The 16,939-nt window shown below is 41.8% G+C and overlaps 1 long non-coding RNA gene across 4 annotated transcripts in view; it reads right to left on the bottom strand.

Annotated features, from left to right (window-relative positions):
- Window positions 1–16,939, bottom strand: part of LOC138850391 (uncharacterized) — a 39,975-nt gene that overhangs the window by 12,451 nt on the left and 10,585 nt on the right. For all 4 annotated transcript variants that reach the window (XR_011390104.1, XR_011390105.1, XR_011390106.1 and 1 more), the window contains exons 2-3: window positions 2,754–2,883; window positions 1,550–1,685 (exon numbers count right to left, since the gene is read on the bottom strand). This is a non-coding gene — a long non-coding RNA (uncharacterized lncRNA). The remainder of the gene's footprint in view (window positions 1–1,549; window positions 1,686–2,753; window positions 2,884–16,939) is intronic.

Below are 16,939 nucleotides of genomic sequence, written 5' to 3'. Positions count from 1 at the left end.
GATGTTTTTAGCACTAAAATAAGCCTACATTTAAATATCATTTCTCCTAAGTAATGTTTGAAGTTCCTTCATGTATGCTCCAATGATGGCTGCAGGAACCTGAATCAGCCTTTAAAAACCCGAGAGCATGACCAGCTTGTGTTCCAGCTTGTGTTTCTGCCCAGTGGAAGCTCAAACAGGAGGGAATTTACTCCACTACTAAATAAATAAATATATATATATATATATATATATAAACAGCTAAGCCTTATCTAGCAGTTACTGTTCTAATGATCGACTTCCATGAAGTCATTTAAGCCCTCTGGAACTCTACAAGGTAGGTCCAATGATTTTCTCATTTTACCGATGAAGAAACTGAAGGGAAGAAACATTTTATGATTTACCCAAAGCCATACAGGCAGTAAGTAGCAAAGTCAGGATTCAAACACAGAGATTCCCAGCCAGAATCCGGCACAACACAGGGTTTCCCTAAGAGTCAGATAATTGGCTGGGGAAAATTAAAGGATTATTCAACAAGTGAGAGTCTCTGTTGCCTATATAAACCAGTTATAGAAACTATTGAGAGAGTCTGCAATTCCAGTTAAACCACTTAATCCCTAAGTGTTTGAGCTGCAATTTCCTTGTTTAAAAACCACTGTCTTACCCAAGACTGCTATTCAAATAACTTATCAAAGCAGCTATTCATTTTTAACTACAAGCTCTATTTGATCATATTGTCAGTGTCCTTGTGAACACAATTTATACAAATGAGAAAATTATGAAACCTCAGAAACCAGTTTGTACTGTTGTAAGCACCTATCTTTAAATTTTGTTTTCTAGGTTTTTATTTGTTTACTTATTTGATGTTACTTTATCCTCCTCCAACACCTGGGCTCTCAGCTTACTCCTACCCAAACATCTAAATCTGGGCTCTAGGCAAACAGCTTGGTTTTAGGTAGAAACAATTTTCTGAGCTTCCTGAACCAATTTAAAAAAACAAAAAGGAGTGACTAAAGGGTCCTCCACACAAATCCTACACTTCAAGGGCACTTGCCAATTGGAAAGTAAGAAATGGAAAAGAAACAAATTTCACCGATGTAAAGTGGTGAGAGAGCACTCTTCTTAGTTCTTGATTTAAAAGCATGTCATTGAAACTTAGGGACTTTAGTGTTTATAACTTTTTCATATCCAGCACAGGAATTTAAGCCAAGTACCTACAAACATCTGTCCTTGACTTCCACCCACCTCCTGGGCTACAACCATGCAGCCAAATCAAAAATAAAAAAGAAAGAAAAAATTATTGCTTCTCTGTTCTCTTTTCTCTTTGTTAATTTCTTCACTCATCTGAATACATGATTGTAGGAAAACTAAGGAGAATCTGGAAAAAAAGTTTCAGGATAAGGGCTAGAGCTCAAGAGAAAAAAAAGCAGCTCACAATTTCCGGAGAACAAAGCATCTCAGGAGAAAATTTATTACTATCTGTAGCAGCATTAATTCACTTCAGCTGCTTTACCAGAAAAACTAAAATTTCCAATTGGCTTAGCACTAGCAAAATGAACATTTTGTTCACTTTGGGAGGAGGCAAGTGTTCCTGGTCTGCAGTCTAGTGGCTCTGCTCCATGTTGTGATTCAGACTCGCAGTTTCCTTCCATTTGTGTGGCCATTCTGCCTCCAAGACTTGGCTGCCAGCATCAATATCCAGTAACCTGACAAGAAAGAAGAAAGTGGAAAGAGTGCATTGCCTTTTAAACCACTTTGGCCATAAAAGACGTGTTACATCTGCTCCCAAGTCACTGGCATCCAGTCCTCGCTAGATATGAGGGAGCCTGGAACAAGTGGGAGCACGGCTTATTGTTGTAAATTTAGCTGTCTGTGCCTCAATAGTTCTAAGAGGATTAGTCAGGTACTGTCCTGAGAGCTTCTTATTTGGAAAACAAATGACACTGGGAAGGAATTCAAACAAAAAAAGATCACAGGATGCCATTTCTCTAAACCTTGGATCTGGGCAGAACAAACCATCAGATCAAACTAGTGAAGTCATTTACAGAAAGTCTTCCCTCTCCTCTTCATACCTGTTCCCTCCAGATGTCCTCACGGGTATTTAGTGCTTTCATGGTAAGCCCATGCTCCCTGTGCCCCTCTACTTAGTGGCAATTCCATTTCATTGTTTCAAGGCATTGCTACAAGACCACCTAGTCAGGAGCTAATATGTCTACAGTTGAGTTGAGTACATCTCAGGTCACATATGCCTCTTAATGTCCCTTATTTAATTAACCTGAGGACTGTAGAAATTTTGGACTCTCCCAAAAAGGTTTAATCATTTCTTGGAAGTCCAATTGCAACGAAAAATTTGACAGACAACTAATCCTTGGGGAAACTGTTCAAATCACAATACATAGACATCTGCCTGCTATGTATGAGTAAAGTCAACCCAGCTAAGGAAATAAAGAAACTAATGAAATCTTTGTCATTACTCAAGTTACGATATAGCTCCCGAAGTCCTGTTTAATATCCACTCACAAATAAAAACACCATGATGAAATAGGATAAACATACTATCTGCATTTTCCTGATGAACCTTGGGGAAGCTCAATTACTCTTCTGAAGTCACAGCCCAGTAAGGAATAGGCTAATGAGGGAAGCCAACATATCTTGACTATTAATGCAATGCTAATTCACAGTTTGGGAGGAAACTGGCCTTTCTTTTGATATCTAACATTTTTAAAGTTTTGAGAAGTCCTTGTCTTTCAAAATATCTTCAAGGGAAAAACAACCTGCTTTCCTGTTTTGAAGTCTGATCTTGAGGTCCACTCCCTGCTCTTCTCTCTGAGTTCTGTTCCTTCTCTGTCCATATTCAGGTTTTTCTCTTTTTCCACCTAGAGTATTTTCTGATGATTCAATTACCTGGAAAAAAAGTCATATCAGTCATATTTTGGTTAACGTTGCATGACTGATACTGCTGCATTTGCTTCTCAGTCTCTAGGAAGGTTCCCGCAGTTATTGCACTCTGCTCTTCCAAGGCAGGGTTTCACTCTTCTCTTTCTCTGAAAAATAATCATGAAAGCTGACTGAACAATTACTAAAACCAGAGCTCTGGAAGGTAGCATCAAAGTAAGTGGAATTCCTAGACCTGCCACCTACCATTAAATACGGACAGTAGTTATAAGCAAAAAAAAGTGTGTAAACTCCCTTTCAAACTCCATGCAAAGCCACTGTGTCACCCAGCAAAGCTGGTGTATATTTATCACTGACTACACTAAGGAGAAAGTCAACCTCATTTACTTTCCTAGGTTCTTGACTTGTTCAAGATACTCTACTTGGTACTCGTCCCATAGCCCTGCCTCTTCATCACTTTTCTAATTCTTTCCAATTATTTTCTCCCAATCTATGTCCTTCTTTTCCTGTCCTTTGCTCATTTTGTCTTCCAGAAATTCTTTCCTAAATATTCTTGCTTTATACAGATATTTCTGTTCATTGCTACCTCTCAAAACTGACCATATTAAGCATCTTGAAGTTTCTTTTCTATGACATTTTGTTGCTTTGAAATTGAGTATGAGATTATGGAATTGGAGCTGGCAAGTTACATGCCAAATGCAGTTTCCAGCCCAGTTCTATAGGGATACAAGCTGAGAGTGATTTTACACTTTTTTTTTTTTTTTTTTTTTTTTTTTTTTTTTGCTTTTTGGGACAGGCAGAGTTAGACAATGAGAGAGAGAGAGAGACAGAGAGAAAGGTCTTCCTTCTGTTGGTTCACCCCACAAATGGCCACTATGGCCGGCGCACTGCAGCGATCTGAAGCCCGGAGCCAGGTGCTTCCTCCTGGTCTCCCATGCGAGTGTAGGGGCCCAAGCATTTGGGCCATCCTCCATTGCCTCCCCAGGCCACAGCAGAGAGCTGGACAGGGAGAGGAGCAACCAGGACAGAATCCGGTGCCCCAACCGGGACTAGAACATGGGGTGCCAGCGCCGCAGGCGGAAGATTAGCCAAGTGAGCAGCGCCAGCCGACTTTTACACTTCTAAAGAATCATAAATCAAGACAAATATTATTAGAAACAGAAGTGCCCAGAAAAGCCTTTATGTCCTTAATGAGAGAAGATTGCTAGTCTCTATTCTAGACTGTTCTAGACTGATCTGTTTTCTACTGTCATCTTCAGTAATCTTTATTATTCTTTAAAATACTCTCCCCAGTTGCCAAAAGCAGAGGATTTCAAAAAGGAGCAAGAACCTAAAGTCTCTAATGTTTTTCTTCATGTAGCATAACCAGTATCAGAAGATTAGAATTGGGGCCGGCACTGTGGTGTAGAGGGTAAAGCCTCTGCCTGTGGTGATAGCATCCCATGCGGGCTGCTCTTCTTCCAGTCCAGCTTCCTGCTAATACATCTGGGAAAGCAGCAAAAGAAGGCCCAAGTACTTGGGCCCCTGCAGGCATGTAGGAGACCTGGAAAAAGCTCCTGGCTTCCGGCTCCTAATCAGCCCAGCTCTGGCCACCCCCCCACCACCACCACCTCTCTTTCTCTCTCTCTCTCCTCTGTAATTCTGACTTTCAAATAAATAAATCTTTAAAATAAAAAAGGAAGAATATTAGAATCACATATTTAGTTTGCTCTTTGGGTGATAAAGCATTTAAAATTTATTTATTTGAAAGACACATTCAGAGAGAAGGAAAGACAGAGAAAGATCTTCCATCTGCTAGTTCACTCCCAAAATGACTGAAACAGCCATGTCTGGGTCAAGCTGAAGCCAGAAGCAAGGAACTCCACCAAAGGCTCCCACAAGGGTGGCAGGGGCACAAGTACTTGTGCCATCATCTTTCACAACCTTCCCAGGTACATTAACTGCAAGCTGGATGGAAGAAAAGCAGTCAAGACTCAAACTGTTATTTCAATAATGTGTGCCTGCATTGCAAGCAGCAGCTTAACCCATTGTGCCACAACACCAGTCCCATTAACAATTGTAATATATTTATTGATTTATTCAAAAGGCAGTGAGACAGAGATAGATCTCTCTTCCGCTGATTCACTCCCCTAAATGCCTATTACAACAGCTGGGGTTGGGCCAGGATGGAAGCAGGAGCTATGAAATGAATTCCAGTCCCCCATGTGGTTGGTTGGAACCCAAATGCTTGAGTAAACACTGCTGGCTCCCACGGCATGCATCAGCAGGAACCTGAAAATGAAGCAGAGCTGGGCTTGAACCCAGGCACTCTGGCATGGGAATGTGGACATCCTAACTGGTGTCTCAATCATTAGACCCAAGGTCTGCCGAGGTGATAAGAGTATTTGTGGGGGGGGTGGAGGGACATTCATTCCCAAGATGTTAGAGCCAACACACCTCCCTTCTCAGACCCAGAGAGCTGGAGGGAAACAGGTGAAGCAGCGTCAGCTGCAGGACAGCAAGAAAGCCCTGAAGGAGGAAGGTCTGAGTAGTGCATCCTGCAGGTGTATCCTAGGCGGTGGCAGCTGGATCTTTCCAAGCCACACCAAGCTGGAGACTGATTTTATTATTTTTCCCATATTTGAACGATGCTTCCTTTCTGCTTCTGACTCCCCTGTTAGCAGGCTGAGGTGTGACTGGAGAGGTAAAGAGCCTGGGAGGCAGTGATAGCAGAGTCCCCAGGGAACGGGATATTGACATGCTGGTTGTGCCGCCAAGCCTGACTGCTTCCCAGAGACAAATATCAGAGCCAGAGTATGTTGTGACTCGGTAACAGCATATCCCGCGAAAGGTTCCACTAGGAAATCCTGACCACTGTGAGAGGCAATATGCTGTCTGCCAGGAAAACAGGATAAAAGAAAAATAATAGATCAGCAACAATGCTCTGGAACAAGATTTGTAGCCAAGACCTACCTTGCTGTAGGCATGGACCAGCCACAGAACAAGCTTAACCAGAGGCTGTGACAGCAGATTTAGGAGACAAATATAAAAACAACAATAGGGTCGGGGGAAAGACCCTTGCAGGCCCACAAAATTGTTCTTACTAAAATGAAAGAACTGTGTATAGTGATTTTCATTGTTCAATAAATGTTTATTAAAACCATGCAAACTCTTATATTATAATCTAAAGATCAGGCAGAAAAAAGCACTTGTTCAGGGTCACATGGTTGTAAATAACAACAAAGAATAGAGTCAGGGTGAGCACAGGTGATTCTCAAGTCTGCCGTGCAGAAGCTATGTAACGTTTAGCAAGTTACTCAGCTCTCTGAAGCTCAGTTTTTTCTTCTGTGCTGTTGGAATTATATATACTTGGGTGGTCTTGTGAGGATCAGAAGTTCCTTTTCCAACGTGGACAGCTCACGGCTGACCCTCTACAGAGAAAGAGACAGGGAAGGGTATGGGTGCCAGGTAGTCTTACTCCAGCCAACACAGGGACAAGACTGGCCTGAGTATCAAGACACCAGAATTCAGGCAGAGTTATATCACTTCCCACATTCTTGTGGACAAAAAGAGTAGAAAACATGCAGTTCTGGCCGGTGCTGTGGCTCACTTGGCTAATTGTCTGCCATGTTCTAGTCCCGCTTGGGGCACCGGATTCTGTCCTGGTTGCTCCTCTTCTAGTCCAGCTCTCTGCTGTGACCCAGGAAGGCAGTGGAGGATGGCCCAAGTGCTTGGGCCCTGTACCCTCATGGGAGACCAGGAGGAAGCACCTGGCTCCTGGCTTCAGATCGGCACAGCGCCCTGGCCGTAGCGGCCATTTGCAGGGTGAACCAATGGATGGAAGACCTTTCTCTCTGTCTCTCTCGCTCATTGTCTAACTCTGCCTGTCAAAAAAAAAAAAAAAAAAAAAAAAAAAAAAAAAAAAAAAAAAAGCAGTTCTAATAACCAGTCCTTCTGTCATTCTGGATATTCCTGGCCACAAAAAGCATTTCAACTCTGGAGCTAAATAATTTTGAGTAAAATTTCCCACTGACAGATGGGTATTCCAGACCCTCTAAATCTGTGTGCCAGAGAAAACCCCTTCTTTGCTGCCTCTAATGTTGAATCTCCTGTATCCTAAAATTCTCAGCTTCCTGCTAGCCTTCTGGACACATTCATGTGACAAGAGACATTGTGAGTGTGAGAACGGGGTTAGGGAAGGAGTGAAACAAAGAGGAAAACACATGACCAAAATTCCACTGGCTGGGGAGTCTCAACCCACGTCCTTTCTGTGGCTGTCTGTACATCAGGTACAAAGGTAGCATCTCTACCCTCAGGTTTGCGAAGACTCAGGGATGACCAATAATGAGAAAGTAACCTCAAGTTGATAGAATCACTTTGGTAATCAATAAATATACCCAGGTAAAGCTGAATAGGACTATGATCTGTGACTCAGCAATCCCATTCCCATGTGTGGTTACACTACCTGAAATCTCTTGCTCTGGGAGATACACATTATTCCAGAAGCATCATTCATAATAGGAATAAAAACTCTTGGTAGCAAAACACATGCCCATTAAAGGCAAAATGAGTTGATAAACTGTGGTACATTCATACAATAGAGCACTATACATCAGTGTACCCAACTGTAGTGTACCCAAGAACAGAATCCTCAGAGAAACATAATGGTGAAGGGAACAAAAACAACTCAAAGGATATGCTTTCCTTTATACTCAGTTTAAAAATAAGCAAATGGAAGTAACCATTATTTAGGGACGGCTGTATGTGAGACACAAATATAAAGAAAGCCAAGGGGATGATTGGTCACTCCCAGGGGACTGAGAGAAATGCAGCTGAGGTTCACCCAAAAGGAACTAGCAAACTTCTCAACTTAACTGGCTGGTAGGAGCTTCAGTGCTTATTTTATGGCTGCAATTATACGTTTTTAAATTGTGCATGTACATTATATATACCCTTGGGTAAGCATAATTTGTTTCACAATTTAAAAAATTAATGTAACCCAAATGTGCATGTGGCCCCACGGGTAGCCTGTGCTCTCATTTCACACTACCTTGAGTCGTTGACGGCACTAGTGTCCACCTGGACTAGCCCTGTGGTCTGATTATTTGTGTCCCCTCAAAATTCATGTGTTCAGACCTTAACCCCCAAGGTCCTGAGGTGGGGCCTTTTGGGAGAGGATGAGAACAGGAGAGTTGAAGTCTCATGAACAGAATTAGTGCACTGTAAAGAGGCACAAAGGAGCCGGTTCCCCACTTCTACCAAGTGAGGACACAGCCAGAAGCTGCCATGGATGACCCAGAAGTCAGAGCCTCACCAGACACTGCACCTGCCTTGATCTTGGACTTCACAGGCTCCTGAAAGGTGAGACACAGACTTCCGTGGTTTATAAATTACTCATCTTATGGTACTATATTATAGCAGCCTAAATAGACTAACACAACTATAACATCAATGTTACTGAAAGTTCTGTGGAAGATGGAAATGAGTATTACATATGAAAAAGTGAAGCGGAACTTAAACTTTCTCATGAGAAATCTCCATTCTTCCTTTCTTTCTACACCACCTCTGCAAATTCTTGCCCTTCCTAAGGCATCTGTCTTCTCCAAAGCCTCTTAGAAGCCCATCTATGAACTACAATAATCAATTTTTTCCATCTCACATAGTCAATTGCTCTGGCCAGTTCTTTCCCTAAAAGCATGATTTGGAGTCATTTGCAGCCATAAAACAGATGCAGTATTTTGAATCTCATCAAAAAAGCTATTGACTACTGCAACAGACCACATTCAGAAAAGAAAAAGCACAGATGAATAGAAATGCATCCATGCCAAATAGAGTAAAAATCTAAAAAGTACTCACAAATAAGATAGATATTAGCTACATTAATAACAGGCAAAATTAATTTTCTTGTCATTGGAGAGGAATAGATCCCCTAACTTGTTCACTTGTTCTAAGTTAATGATTTCACTGAATTTTCCAGTGGGAAAATGAAAGATATTGGGTGTGAAGTCCCCCACACTTTCTTACCTATAAACCAATCCACTCATAGGCATTCAGTATATTCTTCCTCACCTACTACAGCAGGACAAGGAGGGTTCATCTCACAATGAAAATTCTCTCCCTTGGCCTTTGAATCCTATTTTTCCTTAAATTCTGGAGCACTTCAAGAATTCCATCACCCTTTCCTCTCCTCAGCCCCCAAATTCTCCTTATTTCCTGGATTTCTTCATTGACATAAAAACATATCCTGCTACCCCCATTAGGAATATAATAACAGCAGCACTGATTTTTCATGGATACACATCTCTGTACAACTACTGGTCCCTTTTTCTGCTGTCTTTTTTACTAAACTTCTCAAAAGGGCCTCTTACACGTGCTGTCTCTATTTCCCGAACTCACTCTTCATCTACTGCACACACACACACACACACACACACACGAGAGAGAGAGAGAGAGGATTCTAAGCCCCTGTTGCCTTTGTCTTCCCTTCACTGCCACGTCCCCTTCCTCTCAGATTCCAAGCCCTCAAACTCTCAGTTTTCTCTGTGTTTTTACTCAAGCTGCTAGTTGCTGCTGGAGAAAAATCACATAGCTGTCCATTCATGATCACAGACTTCATCTGGGTTCTCCCCACTGCTCCACAAACTATTTCCCTCAATCATGATGACTTCAATATTTCTTCACTCTCTTCATACATTTGATCCCTCCACATCTGGGTTCACTCTCACCAAATTACCCACATTCTTACTTCATAGACAACATGGACTCCATTAGGCAGGAACATCCTCAATCTCCTAACTGCAGTGGGTTAATGATGGTCTTCAAAAAGATATGTCCAGGTCCTAACCCTTGAAACCTTATTTGGAAAGATGGTTTCTGTAGATGTCACTAACTTGAAAAATCACAAGACGAGATCATCACAGAAACCGATAGACTGTTGTCTTTGTAAGAGGGGGGGGGGGGATCCGGAGAAGGCAGCCGTACAAGCACAGAGGCAGACACTGGAAGAATGCAGCTCCAATTCAAGGAACCTGTTCAGAGAGACTGAGGCCTTGTTTACAGCTTGATCTTGATTTTGGACTTCTGTCCTCCAAAACCCTGAGAGAATAAATTTGTTGTATTTGAGCTACCTGTTTGATGTAATTTGTTATGTTATTCCTAGGGGAATAACAATGATAGCCAAAATAACACTTACCTACATCCATACCCAATCCACCCACCTTCTCTTTAGTGACAGTAGCAAGGTGCACACCTCCTGTTAAAGTCTCCAGCCAGGTGCTGACTCCCACAGCAAGGCACTAACAATGAAAGTTTCACACTGAATTGCTTGGCTGTGAGTCCTGGCTCCACCACATACTGTCTGGTGTTAGTTACCCAGGGCATCTATTTGTGCTTCAGCTTCCTCATCACAAGCAAGGTATAGCGGTACACTCGCTCTGGTACTCTGCTCTGAGAACAGTCCCTGCAGAAAGAACACTGTACGTTTTTATCTTTACGAATTATTTTCCTTGATTGCTTTCTTAGGGACTAAACTACCTATTGGCTACCCTGTCTCTTGTTCCTTCAACCTTTACTTCTTTGTGTGATAACCTGCATGAGAGCTTAAACATTCTCCACTTCCCTCTATCCAAAAACAAACATCATTCCCTGAACCACACTCCTCCTGCCAGTCTTCTCCCCAGCCCTAGACTCCATTTCATAACAGATATGTGAATTTTAGGCATTTGCTGCCTCCACTGCCTCACCTCCCACTCACTTATGAACTCACTGAAATCGACTTCTGTCACTCCATGGGAGCCACCCCTGACAAACCACAGAGTACTAAATTCAGAAGAAAATGTCAGCCCTATCAGGAACGCTTGCACCTGGTTTGAAAGGCTTCTTCAGCACTCCTAATTTCCCTCCTGAATCTCTGCCTGGTTCCATTTGGTGGCTTCTGCCTCCTCTAACGATGCCTCAAATGATGGGTTTCTCAGGACTCTTTTTTAGCCATTCTTCTGTTGTCACACTATGTGATATGAGACATCAACCACTCCCAAGCATCCATTTACCCTAAAAAGTCTGATCATGCCTAACTTGAATCTCTAACCTAGATTCCTCTTCACATATCCAGCTCATATTCCGAGCTGTTGACAACACAAAATCCACTTGTACATCTGACACATCTCAATGTCAGCATGTCCAAAGTGGAGACACTCATCTTCCTTGGCCACTTTAAGAACTCACTTCTGAAGCTCCTGGGTTCACTGATGTCATCTCCATCCACCACATGCTCAAGCCAGAAATCCAGGACTCATTCTGCACTCTTGTCTTTCCTTGACCTCTACAGTGAGTTTTCACCACATCTTATCCATTCAGTGCCTCTCAGATCCATTCCATTTCCACTCTCTGCATACAAGCCACTGCCACATCAAATATACTGAAAAACTCATCTCCAACCTGCTTCCCTCCAGCTCTTCTCCAAGTTCCATATGGAATAATGTTTCCAAATTATAAATTTGAGCATGAAACTCTTTCCCTGCTAGAATTTGCTCTTCAAATAAAATCCAAATTCCTTCATCAGCTACACACACACACACACACACACACTCTGACTCTCAGCAGTGTCTTCAAAGAGTCTCCACGTGACTTCATGCCATTCCCTCCAGGAGGACCTCCATGACTCTCTGGGTTCTAGATGCTGCATGGCAGTGCTGGTGCTTCCCCTGACAGTGAACCCACCACCAGGAGTGGGGATGACTCAGCTTCTGCCTCCCCCACTGTGTGACAAGCTCCACCCAGACTGGATTGCACCTCTCCTCTCCCCTGGCAGCCCCAGCTCCTCTCGACACTCCTGACACTCAGCAGGCACTTCACAGAGATGAGTGAAGCAGAGGAACAAATGCTGTTCTGTTCTTGTAGAATGATTCAAAAGACTCTATGATATTTCTCTAAATTCTGCAAGAATCATGGTTGAATTATATATATATATTATATATATATATAATATATAATGGCCATAATTAAGAGTTACTGACTGAAGTACAGGGGAAGAAGCAGTGAGAGTGATTTAGCACTGAATTCTTTTATAGAGTGGGTAAACTTGAAGTAAAGTTATTGTTTAATGAAAATCTGGAAGTTGGGAGTAGTTTAGTCATTTGACCTGAAGACCCTGGACAAAAGGTTTTAGTGGACACTGTACTGGATCAAAACAGACTAAAAAATAAAAATTTATAGCAGACTAGTTTCCTGATGGATCAGCCTGGAAACTATGAAGAAATACACATTTTATTTAAATAACCTACAGGAGAAAATTTAAGGTGGGAAGCAGGTAGGAAAAAAAAAAAAACCTCCTAATTTGATGGATTGCTAAAAAAAAAACATGCCTCAATCTACTAACTTGTTCTCTGAATTACCTATACTTTATATATCTTTAACCACTACTGTACTTCTTAATCATGCAATTTCTGATCAAAAGCCTGACATTTTGTTCCTCTTCTTTCATGCATGGATTGGTGGATGAGGTTTGTCTATAGTGGATAGTGGTTGTCTAACCATTGTGCTTTAAAAGAATAGATGTGGTGTTTGATCAAAAATCCAAGATCAAATAAGAAAAGAACACATTTTAATGGTCCCTCTTTGACCCATATAGAAAGTAAGATAATATCTCAATAATGAAACTAACAATTCATCAAAGGGATGGGGTGGGGAGGATACTATTTCCAGAACTCTGAGTTCCAAGAATAAAGCTAACAGAAGCCTGGCAGGTGACTGCGAGCAAACTTTCCAGCAGGTGGCGCCTTAAAACCGTTAATGCCGAGCGCAGGTGGCAATGGACGCATTTTAAGGATAAAACCTTGAGATTTACAGACTCTGACCCCACACCCAGGAGACTTCGGAATCCACACCCTCTGTAAAACACACGTAGAGAAATGTACACATGTACACTCTTTGAGACTAGAGTTAACACTACTATGAAGGCAAACATTAACAGACTGGGCATGCAAACACACAGGTATGTACGTATGTGAAAGGAATCTCTTGGAGCCTTCAGATGGCTCTCTGCCACTGCCTGGGAAATAGTACACACTTCTCCATTTTATTGTCGTTCTTCCATTCTCCAAAACTTATCCAAAACTCTTTGCTTCCATCAAACATCCAAAACCCTCTTTTACCCACTTATTCTTACTGGCTTTAAAAGAATTGGGAGGAAGAGGAGCTGCTATTACCACATCCAAGAGATGAGGTTCTCTCATCTTCCATAGATTAAACACACAAAGGCACATCAGATTCCACTTCCTTCCTCCAACAGCAATAGAGGAGCTTCCCTTCCCACCTCACCTAGCATTAATCTCTTCAACAGTACTCTATGCTCGTTCTCTCTCTCTCTCTCTCTCTCTCACACACACACACACACACACACACACATACACACTCATCAATGATTTCGTTCTCAATATTTTTCAAATTCATAATGGGCCAGCATTGTGGTACAGCAAGTTAAGCTATCATTTGCCATGTCAGGCAGGGCTACTCTGCTTCCAACCCAGCTTTCTGCTAATGCACCTGGAAAAGTAGCAGAGGATAGCCCAAGTACTTGGGCCCCTAACACCCACGTGGAAGACCTCAACAGAGCCTAGCTCCTGGCTTCAGCTTGGTCAAAATTTGGATATTGCAGGTATTTGGGGAGTAAAACAGTGGATGGGAGATCTCTTTTTCTATCTCTCCCTGTCACTCTGCTTTTCAATTAAATCAGTCTTCCAAAAAGTAGCACATAGAATACAGTGCAGTTATAGATACAAGTCATTCCATGAGTGGATATATCATTGTAAAGATGAGTAGTGAGTCCATTAGTGTTCATAAAACTAAAAAATAAACAACATTTTGGCTCTCATACCTTCCAGTCACTCCCTCTCCCTATCCTTTCTCTGCCAAACTTCTAAGAGTTGCCAGTGTAAATTCCTTCAATTTCCTTACCTCCCACTACCTCCCCCTCCACAAATCTGGCTCTACTCCCTGATCCTTCAGAGCACTTCTGATTGCTAACTTCCATGTGACTTCTCCCAATGATATCTTTCATTTATCCATGTCCTTGACACCTTAGACTCAAGTGATGATCAGTGAAGTCTGTTTCTGAACACTTCCGGCCCTGGCTGTTGCAGTCATCTGGGTAGTGAATGGACGATCTTGCTCTCTCTCAACTGCCTTCCAAATAAATTCTTTTAAAAGTTGGAATTCTTCTTATTTCTTCCTTAGACTCTTCCTCTTCTCACTCCACACTTCCTCTTAGGTGATCTCATTCAAATTTCACCAACATACAGATGAGTCTCCAAATCAACTAATTCAGACCTTGGCGCAGCTCTCATCTTCATACTTATATGACATCTCCTCTTACATATCTCAAAAGCACCTCAAAATTGGAAGCTCAAATCTTCTACAAACCTGGTTTTCTGTTGGTGTTTCTTATCTTAGAGAATGGTATTTAAATCAGAAATCTTGGAGCAATCCTTGTGAACTCCTTCTCTTTTGCGTCATTTCCAATCTACCAACAAATCCTACCCATTTAGCTCATGGATAGCTCTAAAATCCATCTGCGTCCCTCTGTCTCTACCACCGCCACCATTATCACCCCATCAATCCAAGCTGGCATCACTTTTCACAACAACTATTGGTTCACTCCTAATACAGCTCCAGCATGTATCCTGGCAGGCCTCTGTTCTCCAAGCAGCAGCTGAAGCAATCTTTCCAAGATGCAAATCTGATCACATTATTCTTTAACTGAAAACCCTTCAGTGGTTTCCCATCGTATTCAGAATGAGGACAAAAACCTTTATAGGAACCAAAAGGCCCTGTGGGGTCTGCTGCCTGCCTCTCTCTCCAATTTCATTTCACGCTACCTTCTCCCTTACTCTCTGAGGTCAAACCAAATGCACTTGTAGGTCCTTCACCCATGGCTTTGTCGCTTTCACCATAAGACCTCTGTGTGTGCTTCTCCTTTGACTAGAAAGCTCTTTTCTAGGCTCCCTGTCTAGCTATTTCATGCTTACCTTTATGATTCAAGCCAAGAGACACTTCCTGGAGAAGCTTTCCATCACCTACACAAAAAGGTCAACTTCTCCAGAAAAAAACTGTTCTCTGCCTCACACATCTCTCCCTCATTACAGTTACAATTTTACATGTATTCTTGTGATGATCTCTTTCACTTCACTGTTGTGGCTGTTCCAGTGCTTTGCACATAGTAGGCACTAAATTAATATTGTTTAATGAGTAAATGAGCTAATGTTTACTCATTCAGTCCTATAGGCTTCTATTTACTTAACCTGTATCTAGACTACTTCTGCTTCATCTCTGAATGAATATTTAGGGACAACAAATTCATTTTTCATGTCACAATAGTTCTTTATAACTATCAACTATATAGCTCTGTGTAACTATATAACTGTAGTGCCTTTATAACTAAGATATGCCAAGAACTCATATATGGGGCATGCCACTTAAGATTGTAGGATAGATCATTATTTTTGTGCTTAAAAAGGGCAGATATAATGAAGTAGAACACAATATTTTTATCAAAATGTAGCATAAATTATACAACTTCAAAGTAATGTACTTGGCACAAGACATTTTAGGTTCTGCTTCCTGACACCTGGGAGTAAACAGCCACTCTCCTCCACCATGAGGGACATATTTAAGCACAAAAAATTTAAAAGTACTCTTAGAAGTTCATGCATAATTAAAAGGAAAAAAGTTTCATGTTCCCTCAAAAATAAATACAACTGGTTCCAAATTCTCTGCTATTTTAGATGACACCATTTCTCTCTTCAAAAGTGGTGTAGTGATGTAACAAAAGGAAGACAAGATTATTAGGAGTTGTTAGGGATTCCCACAGGATGCTCTCCTGAGATTCAGTACTGGGCTGAGTCCATGGCAGACAATTCTCCAAGAAAGGACCCTGCCCAGGAATGCAGCACCAAGCCCATGTCTCCTGTCTCCTCCAAGCTCCCCAGGTATTTTTCAGAAGTCTAATTCCATCTCTTGAGACATTTACCTGCCTTCTGAAGATAAACACACCTGCCCTCACACCTGGCTTAAAACCCTCCCTGCATTGCTCCACACAGAGAAGATCCCATATGACGCCTCTCTCCAGGGGGCTTAGAAAATAAGGTACCCAGTGCTCTATGAAGCTGTTGTAGGTCTTCCCTCCTCACAGTTCCAGAGAGAGACCAGGGCTCCTAGAGTGATCACACAGGGTAGGAAGTGCCCCGGGAGGGTAACGTCTATCTAAAATGCATTAAACATTTCTTTACTTCCACTAAGAATCCACTATGCCCAAGCATTGTGAAGGACAGACGACACATGTAGTTCCCTGCCTAACTACCTCAAATCCTCACACAGTCTCCAAAAAGCTAACTCAATTCAGACAGTCTGAAGAAGACTGGCTGGAAGAACTACCTATAAACAAAGACACCTGCATTTGTGTCTATACTTCCCTAGTATCTATATAAACATTTTCACATTTTATCTGATTTAATTTCAAGCCCTATTTGGACTATTTTCTGCATGAGGAAGTCAAGGCTCTAAGAGACCTACTACCTACCCAAAATCAGGCAAGGAAATAACAAGTTCTCAGACTCAGGTCTGAGTCAGTGCCATGAAATTGCTGCTTCTGCTATTCGCATGGTTGCCGGCTTCCCTCATCTTAATGCTCCATGTCTCATCATTCATTCTCTAGAAAGTCACTACACAACAGTATCTCCATCACAGAAGCAAAAGACCCAATCAACATCAGAGAAAGACACAGAGAAGTTCAAAGACATCCTGCTCAATGACAATTTATGGGAACTCTTCAAAACATAAACTGCAACACTGTTTTAGGAAAGTAGGTTCTATTTGCTAAAGCTTTTAAATACAATCAAAATGAACATTTTCACTAGTAGGTGATAACTACTGTAATGACAATAAATAAAAAATAACTACTTTACAGACAAAATGCAAGTGATCTGTTCCATGTGAGTTCTTCAGAGATGACGAATCACCTTTGTAGGTTGACATTGCTGTAAAACCCTCCACCTCTGTATTAGCACCACCCCTTTGGGAACCACAGTGCCAT

This window comes from Oryctolagus cuniculus, chromosome 7 (assembly GCF_964237555.1).
Source record: "Oryctolagus cuniculus chromosome 7, mOryCun1.1, whole genome shotgun sequence".
Lineage (NCBI taxonomy): Eukaryota > Metazoa > Chordata > Mammalia > Lagomorpha > Leporidae > Oryctolagus > Oryctolagus cuniculus.
The sequence above is the reverse complement of the archived record's forward strand: the minus strand, read 5'-3'. Positions and strand labels throughout refer to the sequence as shown.